The sequence below is a fragment of the Geospiza fortis genome, unplaced genomic scaffold (genome assembly GCF_000277835.1).
Source record: "Geospiza fortis unplaced genomic scaffold, GeoFor_1.0 scaffold58, whole genome shotgun sequence".
NCBI classification, from domain to species: domain Eukaryota; kingdom Metazoa; phylum Chordata; class Aves; order Passeriformes; family Thraupidae; genus Geospiza; species Geospiza fortis.
In genome coordinates this window covers 399,441-404,898 of record NW_005054359.1, presented here as the reverse complement: position 1 = coordinate 404,898, position 5,458 = coordinate 399,441, and positions in this window count along the sequence as shown.

Genomic DNA, 5,458 nt, shown 5'->3' with positions numbered 1-5,458 from the left:
CAACTAGCAAGCATGAAGAAATGAGTCCCATATGGGAAACATGATGCACCAACAGACCCAGTTCTTTTTCTTCCTCCAGAGTCTATTCCAAAGTGAAAAAACAGTATCACAGCCATTAGCATGCTGCATGTTCCCTGGATCTCTGCCTGACTCCTTAGACAAGGAACCCAAAGGGACTTCTTTATCCTCATGATTTCATTTGTCATCGGCTTGGAGCTGGGAGTGGTTTTTAGCATCTGTTTGTACAACAAGGACCTGTGCATTGGGCACTAATTTGGAGGCTTCTGGCTGCTATTGTAATACACATAATAAATGATAATAAAAATCTGAAATATCTGTTTGAGAAAAGGTGAAGGTTTTATTTGAATAAAGAGGGAAAATGAAACACATTATTATATGCCTCTGCCTGTTTAAAGAAAAAGAAATAAAGAGCAAAGTGTCAGCATAATCGCATTCCTAGTTAGGCTTTTGTAACATTTTCTGTATGTTGAATTGTTTTAACAAGTAGTGCTTACCTTCCACAGTGCATTCTGCAATGCATATTCTGCATCTGCACTGAGCCTGATAGAAGCTCTCATAGACCTGGGGTGGTAATGCTTTACTGCTGAAAACTAGGCACTGATTCCAACTCATTCCTGAAGGTTCCTCCTGCTCAGCATGCATTTTTACAAGTCTTTTCATTTGAGGAGTCGCATGAATTATCCTTGGTGAATATACTAGGTGTTCTAGAAAGTCAGCCACTTTCAGACCTAGCAGGACAGGAGTAATTCTGCATATAGCCATGGGAAACAAGGACACTGAAGCAGCCCTTCTTATTCCCATGAACACAATATGGCATTGAAGATCAGTGTAGACAGTAATGGCTGTTAATCTATGTACTTTGCTACATGTTCACACAGAGACTGGAAGTTACTCTGCAAGGCTTACAGCATACCTGGGAGTAGCACCACTAAAATGCCATTTCTACTTGTCCATTCAGGTTTCCTCCTTTTTATCGTGTTGATGGTATCTGAGCAATTACACCCCTGTGTCTGTCATAAAACAGAGCCCTGCTGAGAGATGTCTTTGTGCTTATCAGGTATTTAATAGCACTCTCATTTTATCAGATACCTACATGCACATTAGGTAGCGATGCCCCTGTAAAAATAATTTACCATTACTGAAGAATTCCATTCTGCAGCACCTTGGCAGACCCCAGCATATACCCCTGTTTCCCATTGTTTTCTCTTTTCTCTGGTGTGGTTGCTTGGTTTTTCCTTCTGCCAGGCATCCAAGTTGGTTGTGGCCTGCAAGATGATTGTGTTGTCTCTGCAGCAAGTATTGCTCCAGTCTCGCCTTCAGGCCCTCCAGCTGACTTGTCACATCTGTTGTGTTGTAAAATGCGAGCATTTGTAAGCATGAACTTAGTGAAAAAATGTTTTATTACAATTCTCTCTGGCTTTTGAACAAGGCAATGACCGCATAACATTAAGGAACCCTGTTGCGGTAGGTGAGGATGCCAGAGTGTCCACTTGGATGTGTTTTAACACTGCTTTTTTATTTTTTCCTCTTCTTCTGGCTAGTTAGTTTATGGTTTCTTTGTTTTGGCTGAGGATTACCACAGCTCTTCTGGTTCATTTCTCAGCCTACCTCACCACTTGGTCAATCCCTGGGCGTTGTACCAGTTTTTATGTGCATCAAAGCTGACAGGTCTGTTCCATCATGTTTCTATTGGTGATCTCACATTTCTATACAATATATGCAGATGGCCATATATTAAATTGCTCCAATTTCAGCTTCACAGGAAACTGTTGGAAAGGTTTCCAAGGAGAGCAAAGGAGCTCGGAGTGTTTGAGACCAGCTGTACAAGTGGGACATACACAAGTCAATGAGACTTGGCAGAATGCATCCAAAGCTGCTGGGAAGGCTTACCAACATCTTTGCAGAGGCACACTGCAGCATCTCTGACAGGTTGTGGAGTTTGGGGGAAGTCCCAGCTGACTGGAAAAGGGCAAATATTACACCCATCTACAAAAGCAGGAAAAAAAAAGAGATTTGGGAAATCACAGATGAGTCAACCTCACTTGAGTACCTTGAAAAATTACGGAGTGGGCTCTCCTAGAAGCTATTTCTGGGCACGAAGAAGAAGAAGGCAACTGGGAGAATCCAACACATACCTTAGCTAACTCAGCCTTTTCCCACTGTCAGCAGTTTGTTATTTGCTTCCTTGTTGATTCCATAGAGACTTGGAAGCATGACCTTCCTCATGAAGATCTAGGCAAAGGCATAGAGAAAATCTTCAGTTCTCCCTCTGTCATTTGTAATTAACTGGCCAACTTCATTCAACAGTGGACCTACCTTTTCCTTGTCCTGCTTGCTAACACACAATACAGGATGCTAGTATTTTCTTGCTATTCTTGACATCTTTTGTCAGCTCAGGCTAGGGCTGGGCTTTAACCTTTCCCTCTGCGTCTCTGCGTGCCTGAGTGATATTTCTATATTCTGCTTTGGAAGCCTGTTCCTTTTTTCCATCACTTTCATGTTCCTTGTTTTTGCATCTGAGCTCTTTCAGTATCTCACTGTTTAACCAGGCTGGTTTCTTGCTGTGCCTACTTAGGTGGATGGGCTGCTCTTGTGCATGGAGAATGCTGTCTGAAAGTCTCCCAATGCTCCTGAACACCTTTGGCTTTCAAGGCAGACTTCAGGGATAGCTCCTGTCAGCTCCCTGAGCAAGATGAACTCTGCTCTTATGAAGGTCTGGGGCTTTACTCTGCTACTCAGCTTCTTCACATTCCTTTGGATAATCTTACCAGTGCAGCCAAGGTTGCCACTGCCAGTCTCCAATTGTTTGAAGAAGATTTTATGTGTTTTCACATCAGGTCTTCCATAGCAGACACCTACCATAAGCACGTCCTTGATGGTGACTCCTCTGATTTTGACCCAAAGACACCCAGCTGATCTGTCCTCTTGCCCACGTCTTCAAATCACTCTTTTATGTAGAGTATAATCCCTCCAACTCTTCCACCTTTTCTGTTTTCCCTCAAAAGCTTGGAAGCTATTGCTTTTTTTTTCTAATAGAACTGTTTCTTGAGCTGGTGAGAAAAACCTCCCATCAAGTTCCCCACTGTTGTGCCTTTGTCTGGTTATAGGTCAGTAAACTTTATCTCGTGCCTGGGAATGGGCCTTCAAATCTCCCACCTGTAAGAAGGCGAGGATGAGAGGCAAGGGCTGGAGCTGGTGTGAGGAGCCGAGACTGAAACATGTGCTCCCTTTTCCCACTGCCCTGTAGAGATGTGGGGAGAAGAACTTGCTGCTGCTGGAAATGGCAGCGTGGCCAGCAGCATCCTGGAGGCTTTGTCATTCCTGGTGTCCAGTACCAGGTGTTATCCCATGACACCTCAGTCTCCTCTGTCCTGCAAGGGAAGAAGCAGCTGGCAACTCATCCCGAGTTTCCATCAGATGAAATCAGGTCTGTGTGTGTCTCTCTCAAATAAAATCAGTGAATACAAAATGAACTGAAATTTGCCATAAGCAGCACATAAGGACAAAGCATTTCAAATGCAGAAACCACTGCATCAATAGGCTGTTCCTATTGATCATCTCCGGATTATAATGGAAGGCTGTTTATACAAAGTCTCAATTATTTGAAGCACCTCAAATGAGTATCTGGAAGGTGTTTTTTAGCATGCAGGCCTGCCATTACTGTTCTCAATTACATATCCTTAGGAAGCAGCTTACTTTCTTTATTCTCTCTGGTTTTGTTCAGCTCTAGCATTCGTCTCCCTTTTAGTGTTGTAGGCACTACTCAAGCACAAAAGTTCTTGCTCCCTGTGGGAAACAAAACAGTTTCCCCAAGGGACATTTGCCTTTTGCATCCTTTCAGTTCCTTGTTGGGTTTTTTGCAAGCTTAGCTGGTCATAAATGTACTAGACAACAGATGGTAGAGCTCATGCTATAAGACAAAATTTTAATTTAACAGAGGTTTCCACTTAAAAATGCAGCTGCCCACTGGTGCACGGCCAGATTTTCTTTTGAGAACACACTTTGAATGTATTGGAGAATGAGATGGATGCAATGATTGTCTCAGCAGGCTGCTCATAAATGTTTCTTGCAACCCCTGTTCTTTTCATCCACACCCCATAGATCCAACCTGTCTGCTGGATGAGCCACACTTCAGGGATACATTAAAAACCTGTCCAGTTCATTATCTTACACTTACACAAAACAATCCTTGCCAGGATTTTGTCCCCTTTGTCTGAAGGGATGCTCCAAGTATGACAGAGGCATAAATAATAAATCCACTTAATGCTTGGGTTTTCTCAGTCAGGCTGGTCTACTGTATTTAAATATTGATACCCTTTGGGTCTATTCTCTTCAAAGTCATGTTCTTTGACAGGTCCCATTCGGGTCCACCACACTACACTTCTATCTGCTTTGTAGGAAGTGCTACAGCTGGTGGTTTGTTGATGAAAAATAATAGAAATCAGTTTAGTATTTTTTTTTGTTCTTACTTGTGTGGAAAAACACATTCAAGAATTCTGTCCCATTAGTAATTTTTAAAAATCTTATAAGATTTGTTTCCTTTTGGATTTTCATATTTTGGTTGCTTTGACGGTAACAACTGTTCCCTGCCAGCATTTTTTCCCTTGCAGGATAATTGTGTGTTGCTGAGGATGGCTGAGGGGCATGATTGCTCTAAATTAAACATGGACTCTTTCTAAGTGAAATATCTCATATGGTTCCCTTACTGAATGAATGGACACAAAAGGCCTTGCCCTGCTTTACTGTGACCAGAATACGCCTGCTGCAGGGATTGCAGAGCTGTTGACACGATTCCCTTGGAGTTCATGCAGATACATTAAACAAACCAAATCACAGCCACAACTTCTTTAGCTTGCATATGAATAACATCAGCTGACTGTGTTTCAAAGAGCAAAGACATGCCTGGGTTTGGGTGTTTTATGTTTTGGGGTTTTTTTCCCCCCTTCCCTCTAGTTTTCTTTCCCTGTCCTAAGCTTATCATTCCTTTTTCGGTGTAAATACAAAGGTCGTGGTTTCAGTACGGTGGGTGACTCATTCTCATGTTTGAGCAATGTGATCAAAATGGAAACTTAGAATTCCCGGTGTGGTGTGTGTCCTACGCCACCAGGCTGCACAAAGAATGCCTTTGTGCATGCTGGCTCTCCTGCAGGGAGCTGGTGTCATGTGTGCGATAACCTGACCGCCAGATCGGAGCAAATGCCTTTAACCTGACAGCGCTGCATGTGGAAAAATAGGGCAGATCGCTTTTTGCTGTGGGGTAGGTGCTTGTGACACCTTTAGCAGCCGTGGGCGTCTGTGTCCCTGTGTGTGTTTGTATGTCTGTGTGTGTGTATCTGTGCCTCTGTGTGTGTATCTGTGAGTGTCTCTGTGTGTTCTGTGTGTGTTCCGTGTGTGTCTGTCTGTGTGTCAGCCTGCGCCCAGCGCTGTGTGCCGGGCC